The sequence below is a fragment of the Anas acuta genome, chromosome W (genome assembly GCF_963932015.1).
Source record: "Anas acuta chromosome W, bAnaAcu1.1, whole genome shotgun sequence".
In the NCBI taxonomy this organism is placed as follows: domain Eukaryota; kingdom Metazoa; phylum Chordata; class Aves; order Anseriformes; family Anatidae; genus Anas; species Anas acuta.
Genome location: NC_089016.1, coordinates 2,938,303 through 2,951,934, shown reverse-complemented (window position 1 = coordinate 2,951,934; position 13,632 = coordinate 2,938,303). Strand labels below are relative to the sequence as shown.

At 51.0% G+C, this 13,632-nt stretch overlaps 2 long non-coding RNA genes across 2 annotated transcripts in view; one reads left to right on the top strand and one right to left on the bottom strand.

Annotated features, from left to right (window-relative positions):
• Positions 1 to 13,632, top strand: part of LOC137847150 (uncharacterized) — a 111,897-nt gene that overhangs the window by 16,507 nt on the left and 81,758 nt on the right. The gene's annotated exons all lie outside the window — the stretch shown is intronic.
• LOC137847147 (uncharacterized) lies at positions 11,972 to 13,540 on the bottom strand. Its single transcript, XR_011090812.1, has 3 exons — positions 13,433 to 13,540; positions 12,578 to 12,730; positions 11,972 to 12,348 (listed from the first exon to the last, which is right to left on the bottom strand). It is a non-coding gene; the product is annotated as an uncharacterized lncRNA (long non-coding RNA).

The window sequence follows — 13,632 nt, the reverse complement described above, 5'->3', positions numbered from 1 at the left end:
GGAGCGGCTGAGGTCACTTGGCCTGTTCAGCCTGGAAAAGAGGAGGCTGAGGGGAGACCTCATCGTGGTCTACAGCTTCCTCACGAGGGAGAGTGGAGGGTCAGGCGCCGAATTATTTTCTTTGTTTACTATTTTATTATTTTCAGTGGTCGCCCACTGGAACAGGCTCCCCACGGACATAGTCACGGCACCAAGCCTGCTGAAGTTTAAGAAGGGTTTGGACAGTGCTCTCAGTCATATGGTCTGAATTTTTGGGTAGACTTGTGTGGTGCCAGTAGTTGAGCTCGATGATCCTTATGGGTCCCTTCCAACTCGGGATATTCTATGATTCTATGATACACCAGCCATGTGCCTGAAGGCGGCCTATCAGGCCCTTAGGCACAATACTCCAACACCCACCTGCACAGCCATGGGCCTCCTCTTGAGATCCTGAGGCACAGGTGACCTACCTCAGAAGAACATCCCCACCCATCTCCTTGAGCCCTATGACCTGGCCAGATCTATATCAGCCTCTTGGGGCCAACCTGATTTGATTACATGATCAGAGTGCAGGGATTTGGGAGTTAGGTCTTCAGGTTAGGGTCTAGGGATTAGATCTTGCTTTCCAGGTTTAGGGATTTGGCAGAGGGAGGCTTTGGTGTTCTGCTTTGGGTAGCCAGTCACTGTTTAAGGTATGGGCTAGATTTTTGGTTATGGTTTTATTATCTGCTTTGTTTGGGGATGAGGGCTGCTATTAAAACTGTGAATTTAATAATAGAAATTAAAGGCCTGAAATTAGGGTGATCAATAGGTTAAGACTACTGGTAACAGGAGATGTGTTTGAAGTTTGAGTTCAAGGCAGGATTTGATGTTGGGGATTAGAGCAGTGGATTTGTTCAGGGTGAGGGATGGCATTTCGGGTAGGACTACGTGTATGTCCTAAGGTTGCAAGTTAGAAATATTGCCATACTTGAATATTTTCCAGCATCAGCACCCTTACCTGAAACCCTTTTCTCTCTTCCAAATCTTTCCTTTCTCTTAGCCACTTCAGTCTTCTCTCTACCAATCTGCTATTTTATTTTCCTGGCCTTCCCCTGGCCACCCATATGTGTCATCCTGCCGGGGGCAGCTTTCTATTGGCCTTTATGACCCCGGAGGCTCTGCCTCCCTGCTGTTGGCCAGCCAGGTGCTGGGACAGAAGTGACCTCACAGCCAGCATCCACAGGGCTACAAGGAGTAGTTGTGCTCAGGAGGTCTCTTCCCAGCCTATGTCCTCCCCTCCCAGGAGCAGTAGGTGCAGGGGATGACCTGCACAGTCCCTCATGTTTCCCCATGTAACATTTAGCAACACCAGTGCATCCTGAAGGAAATGCCCATCTCTGTGTGGAAAAGTGAATCAAGAAATGAATTTTAGGAAAATGGTGAGAACTCTACAGAGAAGGAGTTGGTGTGAAAGTCATGATGTCTAATTTTGCTTTATTTGGCTGGTTTCCCAGGAGACCATACCTCTAAAGAGAAGGGACCTTGAGACTCTGTCTGTCCCACTGCACATGATAGCAACCTTAGGGAATGGTTTCTGGCACTTGTGTTCACTCAGGTTCATCTCACTGCACCAATACTATGGGCTGTCTCATATAGACAGGGCAAGCGTGGATTCCTGATGTAGTCATTTGGTGTCCTTCCATGTAGAAACAAACCACCTGTGTGAGCTGTGTCAAGAGCCCAGTGCTGGGAAAGGTGGTTGTGAGGGGCTGCTCTGGGACCATTGCCCTGGGGCAGCATCTGCCAGGGTGTCCAGAGAACAAGGGCCCAGCCCAGCCCCTGCTCTGCTGCTCCTCCTTGTCTTTACCAGGAGACCAGCACAGCCCAGACCCTCCCCAGCTCTCCACACCTCCCTGTCCTCTCCCCAGCCCAACCCAGCCCAGCAGAGCAGCCCAGGCTGGAATGGCCCCAAAGCAGCAAGTGGAAAAGTGGAGGGCAGTGGCACTGTCCCTGCTGCTGACATCTGCAAATTACCTCACCTCCTCGCCTTCCCCTTGTAGAAGAGACATACAAAGCTCATTGAGTCCAACTCATTTCCAATGGCAGAGACGTTTTGGGGTGATTCATTCAATCTAGTCTTTGAAAGTTCACCAGAGGTTTAACAACTAATTCAGCAGACTGCTTTCTCTATGCTTGCTATGTTCCCTGCAGTTGCAGAGCTCTCCTTTGCCTGTTCCATCCCAGGTTTAGCATCTTACCTCTGGGTGGCTCCGCCTTGGACATGCTCATGCTCTGTGGGCTCCATGCCCTGTTGACTCCATGGCACACACTGTCCTGGTTTCAGTTAGAACAGAATTAATTTTCTTCCTAGTAGCTGGTGGAATGCTGTGCTTTGGCTTAGGATGAGAAGAGTGCTGATAACACCCCGATGCTTTAATTGTTGCAGAGCAGTGCTTATACTAAGCCAAGGACATCTCAGCCTTTTGCTCTGTCCTGCCAATGGGCAGGCTGGGGGTGCAGTAAGAGCTGGGAGGGGACAGACCCAGGACAGGTGACCCAAACTAGCCAAAGGGGTATTCCATACCATCTGACGTCATGCTAAACAATATATAGGGGTGGCTAGCCAGGGGGAAGGGGGCCGGACTGCTCGGGGTTAGGCTGGGCATTGGTCAGCGGGTGGTGAGCAATTGCATTGTGCATCACTTGTTTGTACATATTATTATTACTTTCCTATTATCACCATTGTATCATTATTATTATTATTGTTATTATTTTTTTTTGTTATTATTATTTTCCTGTCTTATTAAACTGTCTTTATCTCAACTCACGGGCTTCACTTTCCATTTCTCTCCCCCGTCCCAGAGAGGGAGGGGGGAGGGTGAGTGAACGGCTGCGTGGTGTTTAGCTGCCGGCCGGGTTAAACCACGACAGTCTTTTTGGCGCCCAACGTGGGGCTCGAAAGGTTGAGATAACGGCAGATCTGACCAGAGTGTGTTAAACTAAAATTGGTGTAAGGATTAGACCTGCTTAATAGTCACTTGTCATGATGCTGATTGCTTTAATCTCAACTCTGCTGCGCCTGTTTTCCAAATTGAGTATTATAGTACATTATTTTCCGTATTTGCTCTCTGTCGTGTTGTTTATCCTCTCCGGGCCCTGGTTTCAGATCATTATGGTACTGAGTGTTATAGCAATGGCTTATGAGACGATAAGATATCTGGTCATGACTCTAACTTGGTATTTATACTCAGTAACATCGTGGACTCTGTACTTTGGAAACAGTATCTTGGGAACTATTAGCAATTATACCTATTGTTTTTCTCCATTAGAGAGTCAATCTGTGGAGGGGAAAGGGGAAGATATTTTTTCTTACTTGCTTACTCTCCCTTTCTCCTTCACCACCCCTGTATCCTCCTGGATCCCTTTGCCTTCCTCCTTCACCACCCTCTTATCCCCTGAGCTTGTCACAATAGCTCTCCAAGATATTGAATATTCTTGGGATACTCAGACTACCGTAGTCTTGTTGTTCTGCCTCCTGAATGCACTTCAGATTCTGCTTAAAGTTAACTACTTGGGAAGCTCATCCGGAGATCTGCCCGGAGGCAGTATAGTTGTGGGTGGCAGGGAGTATGGGTGGATATGGGCAGGCATCTAGAGCAGTTGGCACCCCCAGTGTGTTGGAAATTCACCCCTGAACAATGGCAAAATCCTCAAAAACTGGCAGAATGCTTGAAAAAAAGGTGTCATGATTCTGGCAGTTCCAAAGTAACACAAATCATTGTAACGTGCTGGGGCCTGGCTCATGCCTATCGAGCTGCCATTGATACTGCTATCAACTTAGTGACAGACCCTGCGGCCACTCCAAGTCCTGTGACAGATCCAACGGCCACTGTGACCCCTACGGTGGATTCTGCAGCCGCTCCAGCTCCGGTTCCTGCAGCCGCTCCAGCTCCGGTTCCTGCAGCCGCTCCAGTCCCAGCTCCTGCAGCCGCTCCAGCTCTGGTTCCTGCAGCCACTCCAGTCCCAGCTCCTGCAGCCACTCCAGTTCCAGCTCCTGCAGCCGCTCCAGTCCCAGCTCCCGCAGCCGCTCCAGTCCCAGCTCCTGCAGCCGCTCCAGTTCCAGCTCCTGCAGCCGCTCCAGTCCCAGCTCCTGCAAGTGCCCCAATCCCAGCTCCTGCAAGTGCTTCAGTCCCAGCTCCTGCAGTCGCTCCAGTTCCAGCTTCTGCAGCCGCTCCAGTTCCAGCTCCTGCAGCCGCTCCAGTCCCAGCTCCTGCAAGTGCTCCAGTCCCAGCTCCTGCAGTCGCTCCAGTCCCAGCTCCTGCAAGTGCTCCAGTCCCAGCTCCTGCAACTGCTCCAGCTCCAGCTCCTGCAGCCGCTCCAGTCCCAGCTCCTGCCACTACTCCAGTCCCAGCTCCTGCAACTGCTCCAGCTCCAGCTCCTGCAGCCGCTCCAGCTCCGGTTCCTGCAACTGCTCCAGCTCCTGCAGCCGCTCCAGCTCCTGTGGCCGTGTCAGAGAAACGAGCTGTAGCAGTGCAAGCTGCCCCTGCAGAGGGTATTCCAACCTCTGTGGCAGACCCTGTAACAAGGTCAGAGAAACGAGCAGTAGCAGTGCAAGCTGCCCCTGTAGAGAAGGTGAAAAAATGGTATAGAGATTCAGGTCGTTTAGAACGCAGAGAGTCTTCTGCCAATCCAGGTAAGGCTTCTGCCAAATCTAAGTATAGAGATGACGAAGATGACGACGACGCTGGGCCATCAAGGATTCAGGAGGAGGAAGATGAGGATGACGAAAAATCAACAGTAACTACCCGAAGCCTAAACAAGCACGAGCTACGAGATGTGCGAAAAGATTTTGGTCGCTGTATAGGTGAGCAGCTTGTCACCTTGCTGCTCTGGTGCTGGGACTCTGGAGCCAATTGTGTGGAATTAGACAGTAGGGAAGCCAAGCAGCTGGGATCCCTTGCTCGAGACGCCGGCATTGACAAAGCAATTGCAGATGGAGCACAATCCACCAGCCTCTGGAGGCGTCTCCTCTCAGCTGTGAGGGAAAGGTATCCCTTCAAGGAAGAACTTTTATGTCTACCAGGCAAGTGGACCACTATGGAGAAGGGAATCCAGTACCTGAGGGAATTAGCCGTACGGGAAGTGATTTATGGGGATCCAGACCTCAGACAAACATCCAAAGATCCAGATGAAGTCAGGTGCACACGACCCATGTGGCGGAAGTTTGTACGGAGTGCACCATCATCATATGCTAGCTCATTGGCAATAATGGCCTGGAAAGAGGATGAGGAACCCACAGTGGATGAAGTGGCTAAACAACTCCGGCAGTACGAAGAAAGTCTCTCCTCTTCCTTACAGGCCTGCGTCTCAGCTGTGGAGAAACTTTCTGAAGAGGTCCACCAACTTAAAGAGAATCTATCTTCCCCCCAACCTGAACCAACCAGTGTCCAACGACCAAAAGAGAACACTTGGGAGAAACTTTCTGAAAAGTTTCACCAACTTGAAGAGAGATTATTCTCCTCCGTACCTGTACAAAGCAGTGTCTCAGCTGTCAGGGGTAGGCGTTCACCCACACAAGGAAGACGATATGGTGGGTACTCACCCCGTGCCACCCTGTGGTTTTACTTATGAGACCATGGAGAGGACATGAGAAAATGGGATGGAAAATCTACCGCGACCCTAGAGGCACGGGTACGTGAGTTGCAAAAGAAAACAGTCAGGAAAAAGGGATTCTCTGAAAAGTTTGCTGCTCCAACTTCCAGCAGACAGTCCTTCAAACACAGGAACGAAGAAGATTCTGACCAGGATTAGGGGGGCCCTGCCTCCAGCCAGGGAGGAAAGGGACAATCGAGTTTATTGGACTGTGTGGATTCGATGGCCTGGCACGTCACACGCACAGAAGTATAAGGGTTTAGCAGACACCGGTGCACAATGTACTATAATGCCATCGAGCTATAAAGGACCAGAGCCCATCTATATTTGTGGAGTGACAGGGGGATCTCAGCAGTTGACTGTATTGGAGGCTGAAGTGAGTCTGACTGGGAATGAGTGGGAAAAGCACCGCATTGTGACTGGCCCGGATGCTCCATGTATCCTTGGCATAGACTATCTTAGAAGAGGATATTGCAAGGACCCAAAAGGGTTCCGGTGGGCTTTTGGTATATCTGCCTTAGAGACAGAGGGCATTAAACAATTATCTACCTTGCCTGGTCTCTCAGAGGACCCCTCTGTTGTGGGGTTGCTGAGGGTCGAAGAACAGCAAGTGCCAATCGCTACCACAACTGTGCACCGGCGGCAATATCGCACTAACCGAGACTCCCTGATTCCCATCCATAAGCTAATTCGTCAATTGGAGAGCCAAGGAGTGATCAACAAGACCCATTCACCTTTCAATAGTCCCATATGGCCAGTGCGAAAGTCTAATGGCGAGTAGAGACTAACAGTGGACTATCGCGGCCTGAACGAAGTCACGCCACCACTGAGTGCTGCAGTGCCAGACATGCTGGAACTTCAGTACGAACTTGAGTCAAAGGCAGCCAAGTGGTACGCCACAATTGATATCGCTAATGCATTTTTCTCCATCCCTCTAGCAGCAGAGTGCAGGCCACAATTTGCCTTCACTTGGAGGGGAGTCCAATATACTTGGAATCGGCTGCCCCAGGGGTGGAAACACAACCCTACCATTTGCCATGGACTGATCCAGTCTGCGCTAGAGCAGGGGGAAGCTCCTGAACACCTGCAGTACATCGATGACATTATTGTGTGGGGTGACACAGCAGAGGAAGTTTTCGAGAAAGGGAAGAAAATAGTCCAAATCCTTCTGAAAGCCGGTTTTGCCATAAAACAGAATAAAGTCAAAGGACCTGCATGAGAGATCCAGTTTTTAGGAATAAAATGGCAAGATGGACGTCGTCAAATCCCAATGGATGTGATCAACAAAATAACAGCTATGTCTCCACCAACTAACAAAAAAGAAACACAGACTTTCCTGGGTGTTGTGGGGTTTTGGAGAATGCACATCCCAAATTACAGTCTGATTGTAAACCCGCTCTACCAAGTAACCCGTAAGAAGAATGAGTTTGAATGGGGCCCTGAACAACGACAAGCCTTTGAACAAATCAAGCAGGAAATAGTCCATGCAGTAGCCCTTGGGCCAGTTCGAACAGGACCAGATGTAAAGAATGTGCTCTACACTGCAGCCGGGGAGAACGGCCCCACCTGGAGCCTCTGGCAGAAAGAACCTGGGGAAACTCGAGGTCGGCCCCTGGGGTTTTGGAGTCGGGGATACAGAGGATCTGAGGCCCGCTATACTCCAACTGAAAAGGAGATATTGGCAGCATATGAAGGAGTTCGATCTGCTTCGGAGGTGGTCGGTACTGAAGCGCAGCTCCTCCTAGCACCCCGATTGCCGGTACTAGGCTGGATGTTCAAGGGAAGGGTCCCCTCTACGCATCATGCAACTGATGCTACATGGAGCAAGTGGGTTGCACTGATTACTCAGCGGTCTTGAATAGGAAACCCCAGTCGCCCAGGAATATTGGAAGTGATCATGGACTGGCCAGAAGGCAAATACTTTGGGATATCATCAGAGGAGGAGGTGGGTCGTGCTGAAGAAGCCCCACTGTACAACCAGTTACCAGAGAATGAAAAGAAATATGCCCTGTTCACTGATGGGTCCTGTCGTATTGTGGGGAAGCATCGGAGATGGAAGGCTGCTGTATGGAGTCCTACACGACGGGTTGCAGAAGCTGCTGAGGGAGAAGGTGAATCGAGTCAGTTTGCAGAAGTGAAAGCCATTCAGCTGGCTTTAGACATTGCTGAACGAGAAAAATGGCCAGTTCTCTATCTCTACACCGATTCATGGATGGTAGCAAATGCCCTGTGGGGATGGTTACAGCAATGGAAGCAAAACAACTGGCAGCGTAGGGGCAAACCCATCTGGGCTGCTGCACTGTGGCAAGATATTGCTGCTCGGGTAGAGAACCTGGCTGTGAAAGTACGCCACGTAGATGCTCATGTGCCCAAGAATCGGGCTACTGAAGAACATCAAAACAACCAGCAGGTGGATCAGGCTGCTAAGATTGAAGTAGCTCAGGTGGACCTGGACTGGCAGCATAAAGGTGAATTATTTATAGCCCGATGGGCCCATGACACCTCAGGCCATCAAGGTAGAGATGCAACATACAGATGGGCTCGTGATCGAGGGGTGGACCTGACCATGGACACTATAGCACAGGTTATTCATGACTGTGAAACATGTGCTGCAATCAAGCAAGCCAAACGGTCAAAGCCTCTTTGGTATGGAGGACAATGGCTGAAATATAAATACGGAGAGGCCTGGCAGATTGATTACATCACACTCCCTCAAACTCGCAATGGCAAGCGCCACGTACTTACAATGGTGGAAGCAACCACCGGATGGCTGGAAACATATCCTGTGCCTCATGCCACCGCCCGGAACACCATCCTGGGCCTTGAAAAGCAAGTCCTATGGCGACATGGCACCCCAGAAAGAATAGAGTCAGACAATGGGACTCACTTCCGAAACAACCTTATAGACACTTGGGCCAAAGAACATGGTATTGAATGGGTGTATCATATCCCCTATCATGCACCAGCCTCCGGGAAAGTTGAACGATACAATGGCCTGTTAAAGACTACCTTGAAAGCAATGGGCGCTGGGACGTTCAAAAACTGGGATACGCATTTGGCAAAGGCCACCTGGTTAGTCAATACTAGGGGATCTACCAACCGAGCTGGACCTGCCCAATCAAACCTGTTACGTACTGTAGATGGGGATAAAGTTCCTGTAGTGCATGTAAGAAATATGCTGGGTAAAACAGTCTGGGCTACTCCTGCCTCAGGAAAAGGCAAACCTATTCGTGGAATTGTTTTCGCTCAGGGACCTGGATCCACTTGGTGGGTGATGCAAAAGAACGGAGAGGTCCGGTGTGTACCTCAAGGAGATTTAATACTGGGTGAGAATAGCCCATGAACTGAATTGTACCATGTTAATTAGTATATTATACTGTATGTTATCACTACCATGATTACTATAGGTGACTAATTAGAATGTATGGAAAAGAGTGTAATCTGAGCATGACATAAATGGTATGGAATAAGGGGTGGATAGATGTCCTGGTTTCAGTTAGAATTAATTTTCTTCCTAGTAGCTGGTGGAATGCTGTGCTTTGGCTTAGGATGAGAAGAGTGCTGATAACACCCCGATGCTTTAATTGTTGCAGAGCAGTGCTTATACTAAGCCAAGGACATCTCAGCCTTTTGCTCTGTCCTGCCAATGGGCAGGCTGGGGGTGCAGTAAGAGCTGGGAGGGGACAGACCCAGGACAGGTGACCCAAACTAGCCAAAGGGGTACTCCATACCATCTGACGTCATGCTAAACAATATATAGGGGTGGCTAGCCGGGGGGAGGGGGCCGGACTGCTCGGGGTTAGGCTGGGCATCATCGGTCAGCGGGTAGTGAGCAATTGCATTGTGCATCACTTGTTTGTACATATTATTATTACTTTCCTATTATCACCATTGTATCATTATTATTATTATTGTTATTATTATTTTTATTATTATTATTTTCCTGTCTTATTAAACTGTCTTTATCTCAACTCACGGGCTTCACTTTCCATTTCTCTCCCCCGTCCCAGAGAGGGAGGGGGGAGGGTGAGTGAACGGCTGCGTGGTGTTTAGCTGCCGGCCGGGTTAAACCACGACAGTATGTCAGTGATAAAAGGAACACTAGGGAAAACATGGACCCTCTCCAGAAGGAAACAGGAGACCTGGTTATCCGGGATGTGGAGAAGGTACTCAATGACTTCTTTGCCTCATGCTTCACTGGAATAGCTCCAGCTACACCATCCAAGTCCCAGAAGGCAAAGGCAGGGACTGGGAGAGAGAAGAACCACCTACTGTAGAAGATCAGTTTCAGGAGTATCTGAGGAAACAGAAGGTGCACAAGTCCACGGGACTAGGTGAGATGAATCCCAGAGTCTTGAGAGAACTGGCAGATGAAGTTGCAAAGCCACTACTCATCATATTTGAAAAGTGGTGGCTGTGCAGTGAAGTTTCTACTGATTGTAACACAGAGAACAAAACCCCCACTTTTTAAAAGGGAATAAAAGTAGGCCCAGGGAAGTCTAGCCCAGTCTAGACCTACCTCTGAGCCCAACAAGATCATGGAACAGATCTTCCTGGAAACTTGGCTAAGGCACATGACAAATAAAGAGGTGATCGGTGACAGCCCATACCTCTTCACTAAGGGCAGATCGTGCCTGACATATCTGTAGGCCTACTGCAATGGTGTTACGGTGTTTGTGGGTAAGAGAAGAGTAACTGACATCATCTACCTGATTTGTGCAAAGTATTTGACACATCCCATGTGGCATTCCTGTCTCTAAATTGGATAGACATGGATCTGACAGATGGACCACTCAGTGGATATAAGGAATTGTCTGGATGGTCGCACTCATGGTGTTGTGGTCAACAGATCAATGTCCAAGTGGAGAGCTGTTACGAATGGTGTTCTTAAGGGCTTGGTACTGGGACCGGCACAATTTCACATCTTTGTTGGTGACATGGGCAGTGGGATTGAGTGCACCCTCAGCGAGTTTGCTGATGACAGCAAGCAGTGTGGTGAGGTTGACGTACTGGAGGGAAGGGGTGTCATCTAGCGGGGCCATGACAGGCTTGAGAGGTGGGCCTGTGTGAAACTCATGAACTTCAACAAGGCTGAGTGTAAACTCCCACACATGGGTTGAAGCAGTCCTATGCATAAATACAAGCTGGGTGGAGAAGGGAGTGAGAGCAGCCTTGTGGAGAGGGTCCTGGGGGTGTTGGTGCTTGAAAAACTCAACGTGTGTAGGCAATATGCACTTGTAGCCCTGAAAGCAAAGTCCTGGGCTGCATCAGAATAAACATAGCCAGCAGGTCAGGGGAGGTGATTCTCATTTTCCCTTCTGCTCTTTTGAGACCCGACCCCACTTAACATAGTGTGTTCACCTCTGGGATCCCCAACGTGAGAAAGACATGGACCCATTGGAGCAAGTCCAGAGGAGGGCCACAAAAATGATAAGAGGGCTGGAGCATCTCTGCTATGAAGAGGGAGAAGAGAGGAATTAAGAACAGAAAGCCCTGGGCCTTTGTAGGCAGAACGTAGAGCAACCTTCCAGTAGCTCCAGAGGGCATAAACGAAAGCTGGAGAGAGAGAATTTATTAGAGGATGTAGCAATAGGACAAGGGGAAATAGCTTTAAACTCAAAGAAGGTAGATTGAGATTAGATATTCAGAAGAAATCATTTACTCTGAGGGTGGTGAGGCACTGGAGGAGGTTGCCCAGAAAGGTTGTTGGATGGTGTCCCATCCCTGGAAGTATTCAAGGCCAGGCTGGATGGGGCTTTGAGCAACCTGATTTTGAGGAAGGTGTCCCTGACACAGCTAGGACAGCTGACCCAAATGGATCAAACAGATGTTCCAGACCATCCAGCACCCCCTGCAGCCCACCACCCTACTACCAAAAGCATCTCTAATCCTGCAGCGGAGGCGCCTGCTGGGGAAGAGCTGGGGAGGACCTACCAGCAAGATCAGAGAGGGCAGTATGGGTACCAAGTCCTGCCCAGGGGTCCAACACTTCTCGCCACTCCGATCCTGCAGGAGAGGTTCCTCTGTCTGTGGGTGCTGGGCAGGAATCCTTGGGTTCCATGAGGGCCCAAGGCTGTAGAAGATGGGCACTACCAGCGAGTGCATCATGAGGCGTCACACAGAGCCACTTTTGCTGGAAACTGCCTGTGGCTGGCAGGACGGAAATGCCTCTGTCAGTAGGAATAGTGTCTAGGGACTGGGGGTTCTGGCAGCCCTACAGCCTGATCCCAACCCTGTTGGTCCCAAGAAATGACCATTCCCCACTATTGCATCTTTGAGCTCTACTCCAATTGGTTAGCCTCAGAGAGACACCCCGACACCTGGGCAGGAAAGCAATGGATCTGGGACAAAGCCCCCCCCCAGAGGGTTTTAATATAAACATTTGTCAACACAAAGCACAAAAGCAGGGGAATACCAAGACAGGAAATACCCGTGTGTGTCTGCTGACTGCTGGAAAAAGGAGACCGTTCCCTGGCACTCACGGCTCTCCCAGTGACACTGAGCTCTCTTCCCTCCTGGCTGCACCCAGCTGCTCAGCAGGGCTGGGCTCTGCTGGCATGGGGCTTTGGGACCCTTGTGCACTGGGCTTCGGTGTCACATCCTGGGTGTCCTCATGGGGACATGCCAGAGACATCTCTTCAGCATCATCATAGCCCATGTGTACCAGAAAAGGGGACAAGATGTCTCCCTCAGCTCCAGGGTCCTCAGCACTTCTCCGGGAGCGCAGGCTTCCCTCTGTAAGCATCAAGGCAGGCTGTTGTGGTTGATCCTATGGGGTTCTTCTCAGGGCTGTACAACACCTTCCCCCCCCTCACAAGCCTGAGACATTTGGCACATCCACCAGCGTCCTGGAAATATCTCAGGCCAGGTTCCCCATGTCAGGAGATCAGGCTCTAAATATTTCATGGATTCTCCTGGCCCTGGGGTTGGCACCTAGGAAGTGGCAGTGCTGCATTGCCCTCACCTGTGGCTGTATCCCTGCGCCCAGCTCCTTCCTCTGGTGTCCTGGGCACTTCCCAGTCCCCCTGTCCAGGGACAGTATCCTCCCCAGGGTCAGAAACCTCCCCAGCATCATCATAGCCATCTGCTGGGTAACCTCCGGGCAGGACAGGGACATCTGAAAGGAGAGGGAAGGTGGTGGCAACGAGAAGAGATGCCCTGCAGAGCAGAGGATGGGAGGGGGTGTGGGGACACAGGGCTGACATGCTGCTGGTGTCAGGGCCAAAGCAGAGCCCTCGTCCCTCCAGCTCTGAAAGTGGCACTCAGTGGCACTGCTGTCTGTCTGTCTGCAGGGAGGAGAGATGGAGCCCTTCCTCTCCCTCCCCTTCTATCCCTGCAGCTGGCCCCAGACCATCCTCCTGCTCATGTGCCTGGGGTAGGGCTGCAGCTGGGTCAGGGACCCCTCTGAAAAGGAGACTGCAGAGAGCTGCAGTGGGTGCTATGGGATGATCCCTGCTACCCCATCTTGTGGTCAGCACTGCTGGGGATGGGCACCCACAGAGCTGGGATAGAGTGGGAAGGAGAACACCCCTGCTACCCTAGGAAGAGCCCATCTCATAGGGGCTCCCAGAGTTGCCCTGGAATAGCCACTTAACTCAGCCCTTGGATGTCCCCAGGGTGCAGGGCCCAGCAGAGAGGGGCTGTCCCCTCTGGGATGGGCAGAGCTGGTGCGGAGGAAGCTCCTCTGTGAGGGCCAACACCTGGATGCTCTCCCACAGACCCCATGGTCCAACCATTTCAGGGACCATGGGCAGGAGCTGCAGGACACAGCACTGGTCTGAGGCAGAGAGAAAGTGCCCCTTCAGGAGCATACACCCACCTGAGAGACTGAACCTCGGCCGCTTCTCCCATGCCAGGCTGTAAGCGATCTCCTCGTACACGGCCTCAGGGAAGGGCTCCCCAGCTCTCCCGGAGCTTGGGGACAGAGGCAGGACTGGTCTGGGCATGGGCAGAGAGGGACAGGACCCCACTGGGCTCCCTCAGCCAAATTCCCTAGGCCAGCACTACACTGTCCCCACA